This window comes from Xyrauchen texanus, chromosome 23 (assembly GCF_025860055.1).
Source record: "Xyrauchen texanus isolate HMW12.3.18 chromosome 23, RBS_HiC_50CHRs, whole genome shotgun sequence".
Lineage (NCBI taxonomy): Eukaryota > Metazoa > Chordata > Actinopteri > Cypriniformes > Catostomidae > Xyrauchen > Xyrauchen texanus.
The window spans coordinates 15,830,499-15,841,914 of NC_068298.1; positions in this window are offsets into that span (position 1 = coordinate 15,830,499).

Genomic DNA, 11,416 nt, shown 5'->3' on the forward strand with positions numbered 1-11,416 from the left:
AACAGTTTTAAGCATTGTACAAATAACCTCCAGTTTATAGCCTATATCTTAAAATAGCCTCATTTTAACGATTCATAATTTTTGCCAGACTGATAATTTGTTCCTATTTCATTGAAATTAACTATACTGCTTCTCTGAGCTGAAGAACCTAAAAGAGCCGACCGAGGCTCGATAGGAAGTTGGACTGAACACATGCGCATGACACACAATTGTTATGTTTCTGAAGTGAGACAACAAAACCACTTTATAGCAAATTAACGAATTGCATTAATCAGTTGATTAATTCAATATCGGTGCTTTTTGTGAATTATTATAATTGTTATTTGTTTATTTAGTTCTAATTTCTTTTGATCATCCAATCAACCCGCAGACCTTTTGGAATCAATGTGTAAGTATTTAGTTCAAATTAAATGGCAAATAAACTATAATTGCTTTGGCGTTAATTAAACGCATTGTATACTTAGCACAGTTAAGTAAATAAATCTAATTGAAACCATTTGTTTGGATCTTACGTTTGCCAGCTTGTTTTTTCTTCATTATGCTGGAAAAATATTCAATATGATGCATGCACAGGCCAAGTTAAAATATTCTAGACATTTCTCCTTCACTGAAGGACTACATCGACCTAAGGGAAATTCTCTTTTTATTACTTTGCCTTTCTTGGGCCTGAGCTGAATCAAATAACCTCAAGCCTATATATAAATTATGTATCTGCATCGTGTATCTTGTCAGTGAATGAGTGAAAATCAATTTAACAACAGTAGTGCAATCCAAGTGACATAAATTCTATAGGTCTATATTATTGGATCTTGGTGTATTCAAGGCATTAACAGCTTTGAGTGAAATACAAGTCTTTGTGACACAGAGAAACTTTGTGAAATCCCAGAGAATGCTTCAGGAATTTCAGAACTTTCTTGCATTTATTTGTGAATCTTCCTCACAAGGATAGTTCTCATTACCCAAAAATTACGTTCCACAAGTTCCTGACACAGCTTATCAGTTGACATACTCCACAGGATTCCTTCCATTGTTCTTTAACCGGTATAGTGAATAAAAGTTCCCTCATTAGGGGTGTAAGAAATTACCCCTTCCCCGCTGAAACAGAGCCCTGTTAGCCCTTTGATTGATGTGAGACCCCCCAAACGGATAGTTTTACCTGTGGACAGAGAGTCCTCTGTCCACTTTACAGAGGCTTCCATGTTGCTCTCACTTTGTTAGCCTGCTTACACACCCACTCGTGCTGTAATTGGAATATGGCCCTACACAAAGACTCGTGAAGGATGTAAGGGACAAGTCTGGAGCCACAGGCTGGGAAAAGCAGGTCATATCTGCCTACACACCTATACACAATACACTCAAAGCCCCACCAAGGCCTTCAGTTCACAGGAAACTAAAACCAGTAAGATCTCCTGTAATAGAATACTGTGAGGTTCTTAGGTTTCACAGACACTTTGCTGCTGCACATACACCTTTAAACTAGTAATGCAGCTTCATTTATAGTGCAATTTTATTAATTCACACAGGATTCATGATCCTGCTGAATTTCAGATGAGCACAAAACAAGAGACCCTAACGCATAAGAACATTTTAAATCAGTGTAAATTTCCTTGGTAAAAATTAGATTTCCTTGGTAAATTTGCAAATTTTCTATCAGATCTAGTAGTTAATGTAGATAGAGTTGAATTGTTGTTGACTTCAACATTCACATAGATAATGAAAATGACACATTGGGATTAGCATTTATCGATATTCTAAACTCTCTTGGAGTCAGACAAAATGTGGCAGGACCAACTCATTGCCATAATCATACGCTAGATTTCATTCTGTCATATGGGGTTGATGTTGATACTATAGAAATTCTACCGCAGAGCGATGAGATCTCAGATCATTACCTCATCTCTTGTTTGTTGAAATCAGCTAATGTCACTCAATCTACACTATGCTATCATTCAGGTAGAACTATTCTTTTGAACACTACAGATAACTTCACTAATAATCTTCCGGAATTCTCTCACATACTCAGTAAGACAAAAAGTCTAGAAGAACTTGATGTAATAACAGAAAATATAAATAGTCTTCTCTAGCACTCTTGATAGTGCCACCATCCTTCAATTAAAGAAAATTCAAGAAAAAATCCTTGCACCATGGTACAATGATCACACTCATGCTCTCAAGAGAGAAGCTTGTAAAATGGAGCGCAAGTGGAAGAATACAAAATTAGGTATTTCATGGTGCATGGAAGGATATTGTCTGTAGCTACAGACAAGAACTAAAAGCTGCCAGGTCAGCATATTTTAGCAAACTTATAGAAAATAACCACAACAATCCTAGGTGTTTATTCAGTATTATGGCTAAATTGGTTCGGTATTATGGCCTCTGCTTTTCTCCTGCTCATGCTTCCCCTGGGAGATATTATCAGGAATCATGGAATAAATTACCACAGTTATGCCAACTTATATTTCTTCTTAACCCAACGAAAATTCATAATTCTCCAAATTCGTATCAATGAAATAAAAGATTGGATAGACAGAAATGTTATATTTGATACCAATCTGTCCTTTGAAAATCAAATTTCCAATGTTTGTAGAACAGCATTCTTCCACCTCAGAAATAATGCTAAGTTACGACACATGCTCTCTGTTGCTGATGCCGAAAAACAAATTCATGCATTCATGACCTCAAGACTAGATTATTGTAATGCATTACTAAAAGCATGTCCAGCTAGTTCAATATATAAACTTAAATTGGTTCAAAATGCAGCTGCCAGATTGCTGACTAGAACCAAGAAATATGATCATATTAGCCCCATTTTATCATCGTATTAATTATAAAATTCTGTTAACTACATACAAAGCTTTGAATGGCCTAGCACCACAGTACTTAAGTAACCTTCTGACACACTATCTTCCATCACGATCATTACGATCACAAAATTCTGGCTTGCAAATAATTCCTATACAATCAAAATCCACAAAAGGTGGAAGTTCTTTTTTCTGTTTGGCTCCTAAACTATGGAATAGTCTAACACTCTACGGGATGCAGACACACTAACTTATTTTAAGTCTAGACTAAAGACTCATCTATTTAACCAGGCATACACCTAATTAATCCATCAACTCACAATTAGGCTGCTTTAGTTCGGTCTTCCTGAACCAGAAACGTCTATCATGATCTATAACTCTGCATAAAATTTAATGACATCTACGCTAATATTTTTATATTTGTTTCCATGTCTCAACCTTGGGATTCATATCCATATCATATTCAGATCCCGCTCCATTTCTGCTTGATGTCGGACTCCACTATGTGTCTCTGATTGATGACAAATAAATGCAGATGGTGCTAGCCAGACATCACTTCAGTCTTTTACCATGGACTTCAGAGGATGAACAGATGCCAACTCCAAATGTAAGACATTGGATACTTCATATGCCACTGCCTGAACATTGAACTTATGATGGACCCCACTGAACCTCACCGAAATGGCCTGCCGGTTGAACTGCAATGCACCTCATTGATCTCTGACTGCATCACCTTTGTCTATTGATGGACTGCACTCTTGAAATGGAATACATAGATTATCATTTAATTGCCGACAAAAGCCTTCATCAGCCAAATAACAAAGGAAAATGCATCAGTGTGAACTTCTGCAGTTAATCCAGGATGGACTTCAAAGACATTAGTGATTAATCTTACATTTCATAAAAAAAATTTATGGACCTTTACACTTACTTAGTTTACCAATCTTAAACCATGACCTGCACTGCACATAAATAACTAATATTGGCATTATATTCATGCTGGTTAGTCAGAGGGGAACTGGCCCCCACAGTGAGTCTGGTTTCTTCCAAGGTTATTTTCTCCATTAACCAACATCTTATGGAGCTTCTTGTTCCTTGCCACAGTCGCCTTGCTTACAGGGGTTTTAAATACTATTATTATTTAATTATACAATTTTTATACACAATTTACAATATTTAATCAAACATAGATAGATAGACAGACAGACAGACAGACAGACAGACAGACAGACAGTATAGATAGATAGATGGCAGCAGGGTCCTGGCACCAAATGGGTGGTCTGGTCTTGGAAGCTAAAAGTATCAGCTGCGTATCACAGGCATTGTAATATACTGTACCCTGTGATAGTTGTCTGACTTTGTCACCTCCAAGAAATGTAATACAGTACATATATCATACCTACTTTATGCATTAGTTGTCACGTTAACTCCCTGTGTAACATGCAGCACAGTGGAGCTGCAACAGTACTAGAATCTAGTCAAATCTTGTGATTTGCAAAACATGTGTAGCATCAGTATAGACTACTTTCTAAATTTTAAATATCTATAAATCGATTATTACTGCTAAGAAAAATGAACAATCAAAATAAGCACACGATTGTCCAAAAGATGTGCAAATGTAATGTTGTTATTTACTCGTTGGATTAAATGTCAACGTTCTTTGTAATTTCATGCCTTTCCAGAAGGCATCACAGCTCATGCTGCAACAAAGAAAAATCAGCACACACTTGAGATCAGGTTGCAAAATTTGTCTAAATAAGCAGCAGCTGAAATTTAATGTTAAATGAATGAAAATATTAAGTATTCAAATGAAATTAATTCCTTTATCTACTTCAAAATAAACATGAATAGAAAAAATTGTTCTCAAAGCAAAAAGACATATTACCTTCATGTGAAGGCATTTTCCCTTTGCTTGGCAGTGGTTGTGTTGGTTGTGTCTCTTGATTCTAGCACAGAGAGGAGCACAAGCTCATTGATAAAGCTCTTGGCCCCTGCGTCCTCCACATGAAAGATCTTATCATCCCACAGCTGTTATCCAAATCATGTATTTCAGTCACAAATCAACCATAGTGTTCTCTTTTAGCTCCAGACTCCAGGTCCTCTCCGGGAGTGCCTGATATCCAATCCAAATCTCCTGCTTGTCCTCTATTTTCCTCCCAGCTGCCAGAGTGCCCCTCTTTGTGCTTAACCTTCTACTGCAGGTGTAAGTTCTACAGTATGCCACTGACTTTGCTATCAGTGGTTGTGCAAAGCCACTCTGTGATGCTCAGCCTGCTCTGAAAGGTACGTATGGGGTTTACATGGCCCTCAGCTACTGTACATCCTTAGGCAGAGCTCACTCCAGGAAAACACATACATGGTTTCCAGCAATGGAACAAGCATTCTTTGTGTCTCTTGTTTTACAAATACTATAAGCTGCCTTGGCTTAGCACGTCAGTGGACCAATCAGAACTTAGAGGCAATGGAGGAGGCTGGGTAATCGGCATTAAATCAAAGCAGATGGGGAATGACGGTATATATCAGGACAGGTTATTAGTGGTGGCGGTGAGCTGCTCAGTTGCTACAGGCAGCATTAATCCATTTTACCCCTGCAGCCTTTGCTTCAGACACGTTCACATACATACCTGCCCTGCCCATACTTGAAAGAAAGAAAGAAAGAAAGAAAGAAAGAAAGAAAGAAAGAAAGAAAGAAAGAAAGAAAGAGAATAAACAACAGCACAATATATTGAACAGGATTATGTTGTTGCAATCACATGACCCACAACATAATTAAATCAGAATTATAAACAAATTATATAAGAGGCATGGTAGAACAAATCCTATACTAGTGCTGTGGACTGACCCTAAAAAAACATTGTGTGACATGTACTAGAGATTTGTTTGGTTAAAAAAGCATGACATATATAACATATATCTTATATTATTCCCAGAATACAACAGGTTAACTCACAAATCCTGTCAAGAATATGTCCAAATAAATATATAAATAAATAAAAATAAATTATATTTTACATTACTACATTCTCATTACTGTAATATGTAATTCTTATACTGTAATTCCTGAAAGGACATTACCACTAAAGATAAAAAAATGTAAATATGTTGGCATATTTGTCTACCTGTACCACATTACCCTTAAAATGACCTTTGTGTTGTTATATAATGTATTCAGTTGATATATTTATTTTAAATAATATTTTTTACTTGAATTAAGCTAGTTAACTAGTAAACATTTTAGGTTACCTGACAAAATGTTTTATATTTTACATAATCCATCCATCCATCCATCCATCGTCAACCGCTTATCCTGTGTACAGGGTCGCGGGGGGCTGGAGCCTATCCCAGCTAACATTGGGCGAAAGGCGGGGGACACCCTGGACAGGTCGCCAGTCCATCGCAGGGCCACACATAGACAGACATACACTCACACTCACCTCCACATCCACTATTTTACATAATATATAGATTTATTTTTTTTTTTTTTTGGTAGTACGGTTTAAAAATACTTCACACGTTGCAGTCTGGAGTCCAAAATCATGTCTATTAGAAGCAATGTCATCAAAAGCAAAACATCCATGGGTGAAAGTGAATTAGTCAAGTCAGAGTTGACTCTAGACATTCCTCTGCTGGCTACTGAAAAGTCTTAACAAAGACATAATGCTAGGGCTGGCGGCACCTTATGAGAGGGGACAGTGTGAATTGAGGGTGACCACTGGGCTTGAGTTATGGGTGTATCTCTTTCAACATGACCTTTCAATACCTCTCATCGCTGGCCCTCCCAAGACGATGCCAGCTATTCATCTCTCCACCTCCTAGGATTCACAGTTCCCGACCTAACGACCCCTAACCACACATATCCTCTTGCACTATTTATACACACTTTTCATAAATAAACTTGCCACTGAAGCACCCTAAGCTCACAGTGTTGGCCCTTGGAGGACTTGACTCTGTGGATTACTGTTTCTCTTTAGAGTGGAGCAAAAAATATTAGCCTATTTTCAGTTGGGTCAAAATGGTATAAATACACATTTTTAAGTACAGAAATTTAGATGGCCACCACTTGTCTCAAAGTTATAGGCAGATCTGCAAGTTTATAAAGAAACAAATTCTTTTTGTTTTCCTTTTTACATTTATCTTTTGCTAATGAGTTGTATTAAATGCTATAGTTCACAACATTTTTGTTATAATGTACTGTAAATGTGCAACTATACACAGGGAACATATCCCTCTGCATCTTTAATATCTTTTTGAAATGTATGAATTGTGTATATCTCAATAAATATGTTTTAAATGGCAAACATGACCCACTTTCTCAAAATGAATTAAAACAGAAGCAAAGCCAAACAAATAAATAATTTATTTAATGATGGTAACATTTTATAATACTTTTTAATAACATGAACAAACATCATCTAATTGAAATGCTTTGCAGATCCTTAACATATTTAATGCACATTCAAAAAGTTAGAAACTGATTGTATGTATTTTTTTTCAACAACATTAGTTAACATGAAAAATAATTTTACAGCATTTATTAATCTTAGTTCATGTTAATTTACAAAAGTTGTATTTGTTAACATAAGTTAATACACTATGAACTTACTAAAAATGGACATTGCATTTTTATTAACTAAGATTTAAAACTCTGTAAAAATATATTGTTCATTGTTTGTCTTTCTTTCTTCTTTTTTTTTTTTTATTTAATTTTTTTTATGTTATACCTCATGTGTTGTTAATTCCTACAGGTAGAGTTTTCTCTGCCTTCCTGTATAGGACCAAAGTCTTGTGTTTAGTTTAACAGGAACAGTGGCACTTGCTGTTCTATGGCTCCACCTAGTGTTCAATATGGAAGTTGCCAATTGGGTCTCTCAATTGTTAGACACAGTAAGGAAGCTTTGTCCACTGAGGAAATGTGTCAGTACAGAAAATATGTCACTAACCATTTGTCAGTAGATATGTACTTTGAAGTTTTAGATCATATTATTGTGATGCTGTAATTTGGCCCATGTAAACCGAAAATGATCATGGAATAGGCTCAGTTGTCAAGATCTCTATGACAGTGCGTGCATGTGCTGTACGGGGAGTGACAGCTCATCACCTGCTCGGCCGGGCACTGGCGGACCGCAGCTCTCATCATCTCCACGATCTTCCAGAAGCCGAAGCTGACAATCAAATTCATTACTGCAGGTGACCGTAGAGCACATTCATTCTACAGGATCCAAGTACCATCATGACTTCTCGGACAAAAGTGATCGCGATTTCGATAAATCTCCTCAGAACTCGGATCGAACACTTGAACGGAAAGGGTTGAGAGGAGCTCAGGACAATACGAGTCCAGTACGTGACATGGAGGACATCACGAAGTGAGCATTTCATTCCCTTTATTTCGACTTCATGTCAAACTAGTCAATGTTGATTTTTTCAATGTAAATATCAAGAAGAATTGTTTTTGTTTTGTCATCTTATTCACGGATTTAGGTTCCTTAGCATTTATTTAAAGCAAAAGTGATGCTGTCATGATGCACTATGCATGCACTTGAGGTATAAAGGGACAAACCGGTTATTTAGTGCTGTGTATAATAAATAAAGCTAAGAATTCAGTCAAAACTGTAAGAGCTTCAATATTTAATTGAAAAGTTCTCAGTGCTACACACTTGGGCACCTCATTAATACAAGACTAATGTCATTCAGGGTAGGCTACAGTCTTTCCTTTGACACAAGCATATCTAATTGCCCTGACCCAACCAGCATTTAGTTACGACTACTAAGTCTCTTCTCAGAGCTGCTCTTTGAAAACTGATGGAGACATATTTGTGGTTTCCTTAATGTAGTTGAGATGCATAATTAAAACTTGTCTCTATTTTTATTTAAAATAGTCAGTGCCCTGGAAACGGAACAATGAATAAGCACTGTGGAATTGTTCACTCAAAAATGACATTATTTCTTCAATGGAACATAAAAGGTGCTTTCCAATCCGCATGGTCCCTTAACTGTGTCTACTGCTTCCTAATCACTGACAAGGTCATTTGTAAGCATATGGGGCCCTAAGTGAAATCGTACTTGGAGGCCCACCATCCACCCCCCTGGATCGAGGCCCAACTAAGATTGATATCACAATACAGTCTTCAACAAATTTGAATATATGAACTTAAAATAGGAATATATTTATTATCAAAAAAGCATTAAAAAAATAATAAAATCACAGTAAATTACTTGTAGGTGCACTTTATGATGACAAAAATCCCTTTTGGATGCACTTTCCTGTCACATCTAGCAACAGTTCTCTCCTTGCAGTAACATTTTTCCTTTCTCACGTGCTACAAGGGGGCCACCTTTAAAGGGTAACTAAACCCTAAACCAACTTTTTTTAGTTAATGATCTGTAAGCATGGGGCTTTATTAGTACTGGTCATTGATTCAAGTAATTTTTTTGACATTTGTGTATAAAGTGTTTTAATTCTACAATATATGGTGTAAAAACGTCTGAGTGCTGCCCTCTTCAGGTTGAACGGTGGCTACTGCAGTTGAATTTTCCTATTGGCTGTTGCGGTACTTCGTGACGTAAGCGGTGACAGCTGACGTAAGCAGGTTCCAGCTCACCACGCCAGATTCATGTACATGTCGTCTTGCGACCGTGTGAGGAATAATAATAACATAGAGTCTGACAGCAGCTGTCAATTAATCCGTCACTACGAGTCTCAGGTCCGTCCAAATATATACAATTATATAATACATCCACGTGTTTACTTATCAAAAATGTATTGGTATCACTGACATGCACAGAACGGGGGCTACCCTTTTGTTCACAAATGTAAAGGTGCCCTTTTAAGCGGAGGTGCATTTAAGTGTGCAGAGATTTAAGCATAGGTGTCTTTACTACAGCACAACCCAACAACTACTGAAGGCTGATTTCTCTTCACACTCTGTCATGTCCTTTCACTCTGCCCCTGCTATATTCTGTGCACGTCACTGATTGGTATATTAAAATGTATATATTTCTCCAGACTTGTAATCCCTAAGTTAAATGACTGTTACAGTTTAATATAAAAAAGCGATGTGATTATTTTATAATATGGCTGACTTCATAACTGTTATATGAGCCATTGTCATTATAATGGATGTAACGATCGCATCTCGTGCACTTTACACTCACACACAACCACACAGAAATCACACCTGAGGTGAATTAAGCTTAATTAAAACTGCAGCATCTCAAACCCCTTTTGTTTATTTTATTTTAGCATTTATTTTAACCAAACTGCGTCAGTACTCTGCAATGACTGGTGGGTAAATTTCCTTCTCCACTTTTGGGTGAAGTGATGCAACGATGTACTATTATTCTTTATGCTGTTTGGAGTGCCATTCCAACTGAACCCTCCCTTCGGATTGGAATCTCACTTAAGATGGCTGAATACCATGTGAAGCCCACTTCAGAAGACCCAATACGGTCGATTGGAATGCACATAAAATGAAATGTTATGCAGAATGATCATCTTTTTTGTCTTTATAATGAAAGTGAATGGCGACTGAGGCTGACATGCTGGCTAACTTGTGTTTTACGGAAGACATACAGGTTTGGAACAACATGAGGGTGATGACAGAACCATTTTTTTTGGGGTTAACTGTCCTATTAAGAAGAATTTAATATGTATGGTTACTGGTAACCAATGCATTTAAGTATTTGTTTTATTTTGAGGCTACCCTGCCTCTTAAAAATTTGTATTTATTTTCATATAATTTGTGAAAATTATAATGACACTTTATACACTAAATTCATATTAGTTCTCAGTATATCTCAATTTGGCTGAGCTGCAATCAATTACTTCAAAATTGTATTTTTAATTAATTTAATTTAACTTAATTTTTATTTATATATTTATGTTTGCTTTGAAAAATTCAGCATCTCTTGTAACTATTTACAACAAGTTTCAAGTGGATGTCTAGTTTTACTAAAACTTCAGAACACTGAAAACTTTACTTAAGCACTAGTACATCAAATGAATGCAATATTAGCCTGAATAAACAGGACCAAAACATGCTGCCTGTAAAAATAAAATAAAATATTACAAACCAAGACCCAAAATTCACAACAATAACAAGTTAAACTACTTACAGTCCAATTATGTAGATAGTAATCTGACATTCTGTTCTGCTTAGAATAATTATTAAAACTGCCTGATGGAAAACTACAAATTTGATGCGTTACGTTTGATGTTATATTAAGCTTCTTTTTGGAATGGCGTAATATTTGACAAGCTTGTACCTGAGTGAAATCACTGTCCTGTTGTGCTTGCTGCTAAAAGGCTGACAAGAGAGAGAATCCTTGTCAGTCAGCTGTGCATTCATGTTGTCATGCTGCTCATGTATGTTTCATTAGGCCCTGGTGGGCAACCTGCTGAAATTATTTGCTGTTTGCACTGTGAGAGAAACATGAGCCGCTTGTGATGCTGGGCTTCCTCTTTGACCTCTGCCAAGGTTTGAGGCCCTCACCCTGGACTAATTAGTTTTCCCTCTTTCTTTGTGCTACATCTGGTGTCAGTTTATGTTCAACAGTTTCTCTCCTCTGCCCTACTTGTCTTCTTATTAGCTTTCTTTGTGGTATCAGTGGTATATGGT